Genomic DNA, 15293 nt, shown 5'->3' on the forward strand with positions numbered 1-15293 from the left:
AAACTTGGACATGAGTTTCGTTTTATTGAAAATCCCCCGTGCTGCTTTAGGGCCAGAGCTGCAGACCAGACTGACAATAAAGAGGGAGCAGCACTCACAGAGATGCTCAGCAGCAACTTCTGCCAACTCAGCACTTCACAAGAAAGCACTCAGCATCTGCCAGGATTGAGCTGCTGCTTTCTTTTAAGCTCTCCCACCTCTTTTTTTGGCAGTATAAATTAAGTTTAATACTACAGCAAGCGTGCAAAGTTTTTCAGGGCAGAGCAAGCTAAAAAACTGAGTGTTTTAATGCAAGAGGCAGCATCCTGCCCATCCAACTTCCTTCCTTTTTCTGCTTTTTAATGCTTTATCTTTTCCAAAATTACCCAAAATGTTTAAACATATTAATATGGCTTTCATTAAAGAATAATAATAACAAATCTTTGACAGCTTTGCTTTGGGTTTAGTAAGTTGGACAACAGAGTTATCTCAGCAAGCATGGGAATGGAAACATCCCCAACTATTTGCAGGGTCTGTGCACGGTTACAGGCACAGATCTGCAGATGGGAGCTGGGAAACAAATGCCTCCCAATAAAGAATGGAGGAATCCCACATTCTGCATTGTAAATCTCTGTAATTTATCAGGAAGAAATTTGAAGATAATTTGATTACAATGTAAAGCACTTTCACAGAAAGAAAAGATCAGATGCTGAGGGCTGTAATCTGGGAGAGAGAAGCACAGAGAGGCTCTCTTGATGTGAATTAAAGCCAGACAAATAGGAATGCAAAATGAGACTAGCATCTTTTAAGTAATGGTGATTAATTATTCAAACAGTCTGGAAACAGGAGACTCTTCATCACTGAGTGCCTCCCAAACAGACCTGGATCTCTTAGAAAAATACCCATTGCACACAGAAGTTACTGTGGCCAGAAGCAACGTAAGCAAATGGCATTTGGTCAGTTAGAATATATCATCTCTCAGTCTTTTCTGGTCTTAAAACCACAGATGTCCCACTTCCAATTTCACTCTGCTACCTCTGCTGAAGCAGCCATGGCAAAGCAGTGCCCTTACCAACAGCTGTGGCCATTTCAGACCCTGCCTCCCTTTGGCTGCTCTCTCTGCAGGGGAAAACAACACTCCCAGCTTGGACCATGAAAGAAAGAAATCCACATAGAGGATTTCCAGCTCACTTCCAGCAGCAGCAGGGATCCCCCAAACCTGCACACTCGGTGGCTCTGCAGGAGATGAGATGCCAGCAGAGACTGCCATAGCCCTGGGATGCTCACTGCAATGGGGAGCACAGACAGGCAGTGTGCAGACTGGGATGAAGGAGCACCTCCTTCAAGAGGAAAGCCAACAGATAGGTGGCCCTCCAGCTGCCACTGCACCCAGCACATAGCAGTTATTGCTTTCAGGCACTTGTGAAGCAGTTCCATTAAAGATGCTCACACGTGGTTTGTTACTGCTCAGGAACGGAGGCAGCTTTAGAACAGATTATTGCTCCCCACATCAAATTAGCAACTGGAGTTTGGATGTTCACTGGCAGGAACTCCTGGGTGGCTTCCCCTTGAATCCACGTCATTTGTTTAACTTACTGAATAAGGTAATTAATACTGGGGAGTTCTGATTGCTTGGCAGAATATACTGTTACAGCTAACAAATTTTATGTCTTTAGGCTTCACAGTAGAATTTGATTTAATTTGTCCCAAGGTTAAGAAAGACAGGCAGGAAATTTGATGGCTCCAGATTCAGTGCAATTCATCATCATCTCCACGTGGCACGGACAGACACTGCATTCGAGTTAAGAAGTGGTAGAGGTAGACCCAATTATCTTTGTTTTGAACTCGAATTCGTGCATCATCAGACACCATTTGTCCAAAATACACCACATCTCCCAGCTGCTGGTCAGGAGAAACAGTGCTGCATGCAGTGATCTCCAGAACTGGCACGACTGTAATCCCTTTTGGATGAGGACCCCAACATTCTGGGATTAGTTAACTAGATGACTAAGATCTATACAATCCCAAGGAAAGGAAGGGAAGCATCATTAGGGCTTAAACAGTGCAATTCCCTCTGCTCAGCAGTGAACCTGGGAGCAATGAGGCTTTGTAGAGCTAGAAGAATTAGCACAGCAATGGCATGACCAGGATCCCATAGAGCAAAGAGAAGAAACCAAGCGTTTTCCACTCTGTGATCCATATATCCAACCAACAGGTCACATTCCATTTCCAAAACATGGGCTACATCACTGCAATGCCAGCTTCTCACATGTGTGAGGCTATGGCTTGTGAATGGCATTACACAGCAATTATGTACCAAAAGAGCTCCCAGATGTGCAGTGAATGTGGTTAACAAAATGTCCCAGTTTATTGCATTTTCTCCCTCACTCTCCCTCTTTTGTCATTGTCCTTTAGAACGTGAAAGTGAAGAATAAAGCTCTATTTTAAGAAACAAGCCCAGGTCCTAAAAAGAGAGCAAATTAAGCACTGAGATTTTCTAGGCAGAGGGAATTGGCACATTGCAGGTCAGCCACAGCTCTGCTGGCAGGAGCCAACCCTCAGGATGAGCAGAGCAGAGCTGTCCCCATCAGAGCAGCACAGCAAAGCCAGAGTGGGACTGGTTTTGACTCTGCCTTATCTTTGTGACAAACACATTAACAGTCACACTGCCAGTGATGCACAGGATACCTTGAAGGGCACGAGCCACTTACCTGTGAGATCTTCCCAAACATTGATTGCATTCTGAGGGTTGATTTCTGCATTGTGTTTCTGCTGCACATCATCCCTGTGGCTTCATACATGAACGTCCGGATGGATGGAGCCATTTGTCATTATTCCAAGTTGGCAAGGAGCTGGGTGGAAAACGAGAGAAAAGCATTACGACATGCCAGCAGGTCAAATGGAGCTGTCTGAGACAGAGAACTCGCATGACAGAGATCACAGATTTTACTGCAGATCTGTTCTAATATCACTCATCCTTAAACCCACATCACCTAAGATGTGGGGCTCAACTCCCTGCTGCTCTGCTGGCCCAGCTGTCTGGTCTGGTACCCAAGTGAGCGCCAGCAGCAGCTCACTGTCAGTGGTCTCCCAACCTGGCTGCTCCAGATTTTGCACCAGAAGTACAAATGTTGCACCAGGAATGGTAGCTCTCTAATTTGTGTTGGTGCCAGAGCCAGCGTGGCACATCTCCAGGATCCTGGCTCCAAGCACTTACACTGCCCTGCTCAGGCAGCTCCTAACGCGATTTATTCTAAGGATGACAAAAAATGGATTATTGCTGATCACATAAAATAACTATCTTTCTAAGCACCTGACACTTTAAACCTAAAAGTATGCAAAGGAGAATCTGGATCCTCAGCAGAGGCACAAAGCCTTGATGGAGTGGGTGGTTTGGGACGTGGGGCCATTACTGATGATGCTGGGAAGGCTCTAATGTAGGAACCTCTGTGCCCATTCTGCACATTCCTGCTGCCTACCCAGCCTGGCTCGCTGCCTTTTGGCCTTTCCATCTCACTTAGTTCTTCCTCTCATCATATTTAGAGGCTCTTTGGGATACAAACAGTTCTGATTTGTATGTACAACCACCCAGAACAAGGAGGGCTTGGATACTCAGCCCCAACAATAAATAATAGTTAATGTAGTCCAAGCATGACTAGCCAGTTTCTACCTAAAAATGTCAATAAAGCAGAGCCACATTGATGCAAAGAGACATAAAATGTGAACTCCTTCAATACATGCACTTATTTGTCTCAGTTTGTGAGGCTACGAAGGAAAGAGCTGTTAGCAGCGAGTAGGATTTTATTAGCATCATAAACCCCAAGAGCAAAGTTTGTGTCACAGAGAACTGCACATATATTTGAAGACTTAATTTATATTCTTGACTCCTTTTTTTTTTTTTTTTCCCTGAGCAGGAACACATCATTATTTAAAATAAGGGCTAAGGGATGCTCTTTGGGTGAGGGGATGCTCATGCAAAAGGCAAACCTACACCCTACTGACATTCTGGCAATTAGAAAGAGTTCTGTACCATTAGTATGTTAACCACCAGTATACACCACCAGTAAATATCTGCAAGGAAGAGTGGCTTTTGTTGGCTTCCCATCAATGTGATGCTCTCAGCGATAAGGAGCAGAGCTTCACCTGGGAGCTGCACGCTGAATTGAGCAGGCAGCCCTACCACAGCTCGCCCCACACAGCCCAGAGACCCAAAACTCATGGAGAACAATTCCAAACCAGGGGTCGGCACTCCTCAGTCACCCTCACCTCCAACAGCACTTCCATTTCATCCAGCATTTCTGGAGGTGGGTCAGGTTTTTGACGACGCTAGGAAATAGATATTGCAACACAATCGCAATCAACCACTGTTAATCAGGAAATTACAGCTTTCCATACATTACAAAGCCTTTAAGCACCAGCTGCTTATTCTGGTCTATTTATGCAGTGACAATTCTGCAGAGCAAGTTCTATGCCTATTACAGAGCCGTTAAGTCCCTGTAAATATGGCTTTAATGACCGGCGAGCATTTATTTAGGATTCTGAAGCCTGCCTGTTCTGGGGAAGTGAATTACACACGTAGGTGAGAGCTGCAGGCACAGCACCAGGAGCTTTATGACAAAAGCAACACAAGGAGCTGTGGGAAAGCTGTCGTGCAGGGCAGTGGATAACAGCGTGGTGCTTCCAGCACACTGTGCCTGCTGCCCATCGAGCAGGAAAAGCGTTTGCAGCTCTGAGCAGCACAGGGAGGCCAGCCGTGTGTCTGTGCTCTGACACACAGCTCTGTGATTTCAGGGGAAAACGCTCTGTTTGTGAGAGCAGGGCCTGTCCTCACACCTGGGAGAGGTGCAGGGAAGGGAACGATAACAGGATTGCATTCTTCCTTCCACCTGGACACTGCAAGCATCGCTCCTTATAGGTACCTAACTGATGGGAAGTGTCATTTCTTTCTGTTTCATCCACCTCTGAAACCTCAACTTCTCTGTTTTTCCTTGTATTATTTCCCAGCTTTTCGCCTTGCCCAGCTGTCCCTCTTCAACAATAATTAACTCTCCCCATCAGCCAGGGAAGTGTTTTAAAGTCCTGGCAATTTCGTTTTCTAAATGACACCACAGGAAACGATGAGAGGGGAAAAAAAATTCAGTCAGGAGGGTTCTCAAGAGTTGCTCCCTTGCAACACCATTAGCTGCTTCTCCCTGGTGGAAGGCAAACTGCTGCCAGGATGGTGGACTGATCCTACGCTCACCGGTAGCGTTTACCAAATAATTAACTGCAAGAGAAAGGGAAGAAGGAAATAAACGAGCACACGAGGCTGTTAGGCTGCACTCCCCACGAATGCTCGTTCCCAACAGACCCACGTTTCAAGTCATGGAAATATGCAGTGCTTCAGAGCGTGGCTGAACACAACAGCGACCGCCACTGGGTGACCCAGAAAAACAGACGGGTAATGAAGTTGTCTTCTTAGTGCTTTGGGGCTGAGCACAACGCAGCCCGCTCTGCAGCCTTAAAAGCACGACACGGGCAGGAAAACCCAAGAGCAACATCCGACGGCGATAAGTCAGAGTGCTCGTTTTAATTATAAACCGGACCAAATAAATTAGAAATGCAATTACAATGCCATTCGCCGACAAGGAATTCGAAATGCTGGAGCTGTTCGTTGCCCAAATGAACTGGAGGAGATAACGGGATTTGAGGGAGCCATCCTGCACCCTAGCTTAACTGAGAACATGGAGGTCTGAAGGGATACCAAGGCAATGTCTTGGGAAGGGCTGACCCACCTGCATGCCTACAACCCCATCAGGGGACGTGCCTCCATCCCTGGGGTCTTACATCAAACGAGTGTTGTGGGAATGGGATTCCAGCTACAGCACTGGTGCCATGCAGGCCCAGGGGCAGCAGGCAGGGGAGCACAGCCCCGCAGTTCTGTGGTTTGCAATAGTTAACATCAAACCACACAGCTTCCCCTTAAACAGCCAAAGGACCACCGCTCACTGGGGTACTCCTATCTCCAGGCCAGAGATCCCACAGCCACTAGAGGATGTCTCAGGTTTGGCACAACAAAACTAAGAGCAAGAGCAGAGCTGCTGAGATCCCTCCAGCTCACAGCTTCCCGACTCAAGCTGATAACCCCTCAAGCCACAGACTATTAAATCACATTCCTCCACGCTTCTCCTAAAGGGTCGATATTCTGCATCTCTCATCCTCCTGACCTCACCCCATACAGATAACGCGGGTACCTGTGGGTCACTGCTCGATGGATGGCAGCCAAGGAGCTTTCCCAGCAGATCAAAAGCCAATAAAGTTCATTTCAATATTTATTTATAATCCTCCTTTCTGAAATGATAAATATTTCATGCTATGCTCTGATAGGAAAGCAAAAACTGTGCTGGGGGCAGGACTGGCCTGGCAGTGAGCTGGAGGTGGGGATGGACTGAGATCAGCCCGAGGGGGATCTAAACCCACCTGCAGGATTCCTAATGGTGATTTAAAGCCACACATCCAAATCCTGATGAGCAACAAAGGATTCTTGCTGCGGATTCTGTTTTCTAGGGAGAACCATTTAATAAGTTTCACTCAGGAAGTCTCTGTTCCCAATAAAGACTTAACAAAGTTAATTAGACTAAACAGTAATTATCATGTCTCTTCATTGTTCAATTATCTTGCTGAACTGGTGTTTCCTGATTAATTTTCTGATTAAAATGTATTAAATTGAAAAGCGCTCGCAAACACGAGATGACAGCTTCTCTCCGTGGCAGCAGGATTTCCGGAGCTCTCATCCACCAACCAGGTTTGGTGCTTTACCAACTTCCTGTGCACGAGCTCCTATGAGACCAATATATTTCCATAGGTGGCCATAAAGAAAATTCAGACCTGCAGCATCCTGCAGTCGGTGGCACTTCTGAGCCCAACCAGCGGTGCTTCCCAGAAGGACCACGTTGCATTTACTCTCTGCAATCCATTCATCACTGGCATTTTTTGATCCTTCCTCCTGAAACCATTTGCATATCTTTTGAAAAACAAGTCAGAACGCAGGATTCATTTCTTCTGTCCTCACTTTGTTATCACCTGTGGCTACAAGGCAACAAACAAATTCGTTCTCTCTTCCCCAAATCATTACGATTGGGTTATTAGAGCCCAAGACTTAATATAAATGACTGAAAGGACACAGCTGAGCCCACTTCCCCACAGTGGGTTTATTTTGCCTTCCCCAAAGCTAGCAATTTCGGATTCAGTCCCACAAGCAGAGGGCAGGAAGGATGAGGCATTGTGGAAGCTCCAGCATGACTAACAGAACAGCTCAGAATGAACCCACAGCTCAGTGCATGGGGACTGGAGGCTCTCCACAGGCAACCTGGAGGCACAAAGAGGTTTCTTTTCTTTCCTCTTTGCACCTCTGGATATTCAGAGACATTCAGAGCTGTTGCTGAGAGCAGCCCAGGCTCTGCCTGCAGGGGTTGGGGCTCACAGCCCTCGATCCCCTCACTGGAAGGCATCTCTCCTGGATGTTTGTTCTTGGCCTTGAGCAGGTTGTATGTGTGAATGCAGAACAACACGGCAGGTTTGGGGCTTTTGTTGCATAACATCTCTTCGAGGTCTATTTTAAGCCACGCTCATAAAGACTAAAGCTGAGATCCAGATAAGGAGTTGACTTTGTTTATGATGTACTCAGCCTCTGAAAAGAGCTGCAGCTCAGCTAAGAATAAGCATCCATCCACGAGCTAACAGCTTACACCTCCAGATAAAGCACGGCAGAGGCAGCGTTTACAACAGCTTCATCAAACACAGTTATACCAAAACCGTTCCTACAAACATCTGACTTTGGCCACAGGTGTAGATTCATTCCAAAGGCCAAGACAAAAAAAAAATAAATAGAAGTCAGACCAACTAGTGCAGATTTTCCTTTTTTTTTTTTTAAATAATCATATAATCACAAGTAATGAATCAAAGTGGTCCTTGGCTCCTAAGCTATCATTTGGCAAACAGCTACAATTATAAAGCCCAATCCTAACGACCACATTTTAACACATCTCGGCGCATAGTAGCTTACGGTCCCATTTATCCTGCATGGGGCTGAAAGGAGATGTCCGCAGGGAGTTAGCTGTGAAATGTTTGATTTCAAAAGCCTGCGGCAAGTCGATTCATGTCTATTTAATTTTTCCAGGCAGTTTCACTGGAATGCTGTATATAAATCAAACACCCGCCTAGCAGCGGAGACGCACCAAGTTGTGGAAATACTGTGCGGTTTTAATTAAACTACACGCACAAATCAGGCAGTAACGAAGGTGGAAGGAGGGAGAGGAAGAATTGTATCACCCCGGATAAGCCAATATTTTCATGCCGAAAAACAAATAACCATTTACTGTGAAAAGTCTGATCCCAAAAGCAGTGTTTTGTCATTGCGCTGATACTCGTAATCAATTTAAACCTGGATGAAACCATGCTTGCACACAGATAACAATGCAGCCTGCAGTGGAAGTTAATTAGGCAGTGGCAGCTCAGCCTGGCTCACGCTCCATTTCCTACCCAACCCCTGGCACTGCACTGCTGACCATTGCAAGGCATTATCAGTAAGCAGCTCTGCCCGCGGTTCCGAGGCCATCATCCAGGCTGCCTGGAGGGCAGCAGTGCACAGCCAGCACGAGGGGCAAAACTGAAATGCCCACACTGAAACCTATCAGCCCTGGCCAGCTCTGCGTCTGCCACAGCTGCGCTCTGAGCCAGGGAGCACAGCAAGGGTGGAATGGGATGGAAGCAGCCGTGCAGCCTCTGTGCAAGGCCAGACCTGCTGGACTGGAGCCCCAGATAGACTACATGTGCTCTTTGCTGCCACTCGGCTCTTGAAGATATTGTGGCAGGGCTGAGCCTTTAATATCTTCTGTATAGAAGATGGAGAGTTCTAGAAAACCTGTAAGCTTCAGGTTGGAGTCCCTTGTTCTACCTTAAGCACTCAGCTGAAGAAGTCATTAAGCAGCGTACGTTTACCTTCCCCTCTCCTCACACCCTATAAAGCAGAAAAACAACCATGCCTAATAACTAATAGGCATTGCAAGGATAAACACATCAGATAGCAGACACTAAGATAATGGGCTCTATAAATACCTTGGATAGATAGAAATCTCCTTCCCTATCTAAAGACTAGGGAAATATGGAAGTTGTCTGCTTGAAAAGCAAAGTAATGTGCCTAAATAGCATCAAACAATTAAATCATCGCCTTCAGTTGAGAAGTTACGCTTGTGCTTACAATGCATCTAGGCTAAAATAGGTTTAAACGCAAAGGAATTGCAGTAACAAAAGCAGTGCAGCATCCAACTGATGCAAGAAGTGAAACGTGCCATGCATTGCACGAGGCAGCAGGTGGGGAAACCTCTGCCCCACAGAACATGGACTCAAAGACATCTCCTGTGCAATAAGGGCCCATTAGCTCCAATTGAGGCCGCAGCATCCTGGGTCCTGTGAGATTCTGCAGTGCTGAAGCTGTAATGAATTTTGCAAGGTTTTCCTCCTCCTTTTCCCCACCTCAACCACTCTCAACTATAATAACGTAATAATGTGTTGCCTGGTGATTGTTGTTGTTTTCCTTTACAAATGCTCTCAGGGAAGGAAGCAGACTAGAAACTGCCTGAAGAAATCCGTTGTTTAAAGGCTACCGAGGGGCTGAGCTTCTGCAAACGAAGATGCTCAAGAGGCTGATAGGAGCCTGGCCCAGGACTGCCAAGAGATGCCCTCACTGAGCACCCCTGACACCCCTAAAGCACATTCCCCCACCTCTGCACTGCGGCACTGGGAGGGAACAGAGGCACTGGCTTAACCTGGAGCGTGTAACTAATGCTGCTGTGCAAGGTGCTCCACCACCTTTTACTACAACAACAAATAAGGCTGTAAAAAAGGAAAAAGCTCTCATAAAAAAAACCACACTACTGAAGCTGGGAAGGTTTTTCTTCCTACTCTTTAAGAGAAGCAAACTCAGCCCCCAGAATGCTTCTAGCTGGTGATATGGAGCAAAGCCAGGTTGTCTTCCAGGTTAGATTTGCTCCCAACAGAAAGCAAAGCTCTTTCAGCTTTTGCCTCTCTGTGGCAATAAGCACATGGGTAGCAATTCTAAAAGAATGCAAAAGAAGCACCCTTCTTCCCTTTGGAAACAGCCTCTGGTCCTCTCCTATGGATGCATGCTGGCCCAGAAGGAGAGCATTGAAGTATCCAAAGACACTCTCCAGTCAGAACCCAATGCAGTCTCCAGTGTGACTGATTGCCACCCCCAAATGCTCTTCTTGGGCCAATTACCAGCGGGCCTGAAAGCCCCAACTTCAGCATGGCTACTTCAGACTTCACAACAGAGGCAATTAGCAAAAAAATTGGATGCTGTGCTCTGTTCCTTGCAAGCTACCCTGAGCAGAAGGGCCTCAGTTTCTGACCTGCAAAGGAGCTACACCCCAACTCTTGTCCGATTGCCTGCTTGGCAATTGCAAGCTGTGCTTTGGGAGGCTGCCCATCCCTGTGCATGATGCAAAGAGCAATCTCAGCTGTAGCCTTTTGATAGCAGCAGTAAAGACAAATAGAACTAAGCACTATCAGAGGGTATTTGCCCCTTCAGTCTAACAGCATTGCCTTGTATAGGCTTAAATACAGACAGTGAGCCACTATTGTGCTTCAGTGAGGAAGGGGAAAGCAGTACAAGCAGCAATATTCCAGGTCCAACCTGATCCCATCCAAGGGAGCCATTAAGAACTGGAATACTTCAATAAGAAACAAAACCTCAAGGAATAAATGTTCCTGGTATATTTAATGATGAACCAGCCTCCGGTGTATGCAAAGAGCAAGGCAATTAATAAAGTATATTTAGCATGCTAAGCCGAGGTGTGCAGCTCCCACAGCAGCCGAGATACAGCAATTTAAATAACATTTATCTCAGAGATCAGCCCGACTGTGACTGCAGCTGCTGAGCTCTGCTCTGCCCATTAAGGGGACACTCATCCCCTGCTGCCCCTGTCCCAACTCAGGGCTGCAGTGCTGCTCTCACAGCCCAAGTGCCTCCAGCAAGGAAAGCCTGAGAGGCTGTGGGCTGCTCCCTGCTTTGTGCAGCCTGGAATCACAAAGGGAGCAGATGGAGCTTTTCCTCCGCTGCTCAGTTCCCACCCAGACTCAAAATCAAGGACTGAAGATGCCTGAAGACTCAGGTATACTGAGGTTCTGCAAGCCATGGGATGCTATGCATGCAAAGTTGTCACGGTCCCATGAAACAGCTGGATAGAATTCATGGAACGCAAAGCTGCTAAGAACACACGGACTTGTGAAGCTGTATCACAGGTCAGGTGTTCAGTGGAAGGTATTTGAATAAAGAATAAGAACCCAAAGCCCCTTAGAGGGCTGTGAATGTCTTGGCCTTAGTTCTTGTACTGCAGCACCAGTTGTGTCACAGCACCCAAGACAGCAGCTACCTGGTGCTGCTCTGCAATGCAAAGCCTCCCAGCAGGGAGCACAGCCCTTCCAAGCACAAAGAGAGCAAACTGGTTTTAAACACACGCCGAGAGAATGAGAACAGTACTACGGACATGATAATAAACCTCAAGTTTCACTGCTGAAGAGACTCTAATTACAAAGACCTGGAGCAAAACCTGCTTGAGCGGGTTGTTCTGCTGTTACTGGTCCTATTCACCCTGCAAGGAGCTGAGGCCAGTGCAGAGGGAACATGGAAACAGATGAGCACATTGCTCTCCAGAAGGTCCCACCTTTCACCTCTGAAGCAAGGACACCAATTGCTCCAGAGAGACAGAAAACACCACCATCACTGCACAAGAAAAACCACATCCATGCTTTCCCCCCCCCCCCCCCCCCGTTTTCTTCCTCAGCAAGCTGAACTCAAAGCTTTCAAATGCTGTTTGTACAAGATTTTTTTTTTTTCCCCTAACTTTTACTATGAAATATTATTAGTCTTTATGAGAGCAGTCAGGACTAGAGCTGTCTTTGAACAGATGAAATGTTTTTACTCCCTTTGAACTCACTTGCTGACTATTCCCAGCCTGTGGCCACCCAGTTTGGCACTCAGTGCCTGGCATTCAAGTCTGAAGGATAAAAGAAGCTGGTTAAAAACAAAATTAATGCCCTGTACAGAAGGCTGTACTGCAAACTCTGAATCAAAGGAGCAAATAAAGACCTGTGCTAAGCAAAACCTGTACACAAATGATAAGTTAAACTTCCCAGATTTGACATAAGTGTTTTGGAAGGAAAACATGAGGAAATCATGCTGAGAACCTGGCTCTGCAAACAGAGGATCGTTCAGGTTACACACCTTCAGTGTCACTGCTCTGTTGTCATTGTACAGCATCAGTTTACTGCGGGATGTAGAAACTGAGGGATGACCCTCAGCTTGACAGCCCCAAAGACAACACGAGGAGGAGCTGCTCTGCATGGGGGAGGTTGGAACCCCCACGGCCCTTCTGCTCGTGGCATCACAGCACAGAGCCCACTGCCTGGCACCGTGACATCCTCCATCCCTGCTCAGCCAGGTGAGGATGCTTCTCTTTCCAAGAAACCTCTGGAAAGAAACATCCGCTGGGCTCAGGCTTCGTGGGCAGCTGATATAAGAGAGCTGCAGACCCAGCCACGTCCACATGTGCCTTTTATAGCAAGCCAATACTCACAAATGCTTTTTCTCCCCCTGAAGCCTTTTCCTCAGCTCTGCCTGGCACTAATAAACAATCATCTTTCTCATGTTAAAACCAGTCCTGCAGCACCGGCTATTGCAGCTTGCTGCTGACCTTAGCCCCCTGCTCCCCTCCATCTAACAAAATTATTAGAGTTCCTCAGAAACTGTAACAAAACATCTGTTTCCTTTATAGCAGCTGCCACCTGGAGAATACAACCCAAGCCAAAGCTCTCCTGACCCGAATCCTGCCTGTCTGCAGAAACAGCCCCGTTTCTAATAGCAGCCATAAGGATCCTCAGCGTTCCAGCAGCTCTTAAAAGTGCCCTGCAAACACTGCAGCAGCCCCACAGCCCCAGGATGTGAGGATGGTCCTTCCGAGAAGGGGGAGGGCAGGGGGGGGACTGGGAGGGAGGAGTTGGTGTAGAAATTAAAGCTTCAGCAGTGGGTGAGATAAGAAAAAGGAAACGCGTAGGAAAAAAATATCGACTGTTCTGAAGCAAACAAAAGCTGCTGTAGATTGAACAAGCAGACAATGCAGTGCTCTGACAGATAGACAGCGGACTGAAATAATTAACAGTGTCCCAACATAATAAGTGACCATATGCAAGCACTGACAAAAAGTATCTGTTTGGGTGGCAAGTTGCAAACTGTGCAAGTCGGCAAGTCTGCGTGTGAAGATGAAAGCAGATATTGGTTGCTGCCTTCTCCTGTGATGAAAAGCACAGATCTTCAGGAATGGAGGAGCATTTGGGAGGAAGCTGCTGTGGGAAGCTGGTGAGATGCGGTCAGCTTTTAGCACAGGATTGTAGCAAAGGCTTTGTCACCCTTACAGCCAGGAATAAAAGACAGAAGGGACCAAGATGGATGGGCTTGAGCAAAGTAACCTCAGGAATGGAATGGGAGGGATGGTACAGAGCAGGAGCTGCTGCAAGGACACAGACATCAGCACAGCTTAAGGGGAAAACGTGCTTAGTGCTTCCTTCCTGATTTCTTTCACATGCACTGTATTTACTCATAGTATTTTCCATATTGACATCCATTAACAACTGCACTTGAAATGGCTGAAAAAAAATACTGCACAGCAAGCCAAGGGAGTCTCTTGGAGATACTCCAGACTGGCAGAGCTGAGTTAAAATGCAAATCCAGATTGACTCTCCCGGGGCCAGGCCAGGCATAAATCCACAGCAGCTCTATTAAGGGTGCTCCCAGTTCACAGAACAGAAGATTTGCTTCAGTTCTGGGGCTGATCTTGAATTTATGCAACCTGAACAGAAAACAGATTCCAGTCCCTCGAGGTCAAAGTCTTCTGGACTTCTGCGTGCTCTCCTTCTACATCATGCACATCACTCTCCCATCCTTTGTGTTTTTGCTTCAAATGAAAGAAAACACCACTGTCAGTTTAACAACCAAAACCAGCATTAAGCTTACCTGCTGCTTGATCACAAGAACCAGCCTGAGTGCCAGACAGGACCACACAAACACCTTCAGCTGCAATTAGAGGGGAGACAGGGGAAGTGCTGGAGCTGTAAATATTCATCTTGCCTCCAGAGCCTCCTCTGCTAAAGGTTGCTTGAGATGAGACAAGCAGGCTGTAACCAACAGAGTGATCCCGTCTGCTTTTGGAGGGCGTTGTAAGACATGGCTTTAACAGACCCAGACAACACAGGTGATTCACAAGTGCTGTCACCCTCACCATGATGCATTCCTTCCTAACTCCCAGCCTCTTCCCTCTAGGAATCCCCCTAACGCCTTTAATTTAAAAGCACCACCAGCTATTCCCCTTCTGCTGTCTCTTAAAGTTGATTTCCTCCTTGGTGCTTTGCAGTCACCACATGTCACTGCTCCAGCTGCTCCTTTTGTTCAGCTTGCTTATGGATGAGGAGCTGCAGCTCCCATTCCTCCCTTCCCCCCCAGTGCTCACCAGGAGTGCTTTTGGATTTCCTAACTCACAGGGATGCAGACTGCTGATAGAGAATGGCACATTCCCACCTGTCCCCAGCATCACTGGTTTACGGTCCCACTGTGCAACAGGAAACAAAGTAATAATAATAAACACACGCCAAAAATACCCAGCAGTCACAAAAAAAAAAAAAAAAAAAGTCAGTGCTGCTTTACAGGATATTTTAGTACCCTATTATGGTAGATCTCATAGCATTGGCTTCAATGAGTGGTGAGTGATCTCTAAGTGAGCCAGCAAAGACTTGATTTAATAGACACCGTGAATCATGTGCCTGTCACTGATTCCCAAGCCATGCTAAGCAGCCCCTCATTCAGTGTAAAGGTGTTTCCCATCCCACAGGAACCTCCAAAACGAGGAAAACAAAATGTTTTCTTTGGTCTTCCTACTGACAGGGTCAGGGAGATGATGGCAGAGAACAGCACTGTGAACCCAGCACAACTGATGCTGCTGTTTAAACACAACTGAGGAAGAGAAACGGATGGTGCCTGGGTTGAGGATGAGGACTCAGGACTAACACTGGTTGTTGGCCCTTACATTGCTGGCTTTCCCATTAGGGAAAATCACTGCTGAGTCAAAGCACAGCTCTTTTTGGCACGGTGCACTTTTCCTTCCTCGCGTTTTTGATGACAGTGCACACACACAGACTCCTGTCAAACACAGACTTTGGCTCTGCAGCCTTCCCCTCCTACACCTGACCTGCAGCTCTCCATCCCT

The 15293-nt window shown here is 46.8% G+C and overlaps 1 long non-coding RNA gene across 2 annotated transcripts; it reads right to left on the reverse strand.

The window, feature by feature from the left end:
• Positions 1–624: 624 nt before the first annotated feature.
• On the reverse strand, positions 625–15038 carry LOC116229991 (uncharacterized). Of its 2 annotated transcripts, XR_016459746.1 has the most exons (5): positions 14966–15038; positions 14541–14639; positions 12263–13988; positions 2691–2831; positions 625–1770 (listed from the first exon to the last, which is right to left on the reverse strand). It is a non-coding gene; the product is annotated as an uncharacterized LOC116229991 (long non-coding RNA). The 2 variants fall into 2 exon arrangements; XR_016459745.1 differs by lacking the exon at positions 625–1770 and adding an exon at positions 2333–2443 and having other exon boundaries at positions 14541–14973.
• Positions 15039–15293: the final 255 nt, after the last annotated feature.

The sequence above is a fragment of the Phasianus colchicus genome, chromosome 24, assembly GCF_987193195.1.
Source record: "Phasianus colchicus chromosome 24, bPhaCol1.hap1.1, whole genome shotgun sequence".
NCBI lineage: Eukaryota > Metazoa > Chordata > Aves > Galliformes > Phasianidae > Phasianus > Phasianus colchicus.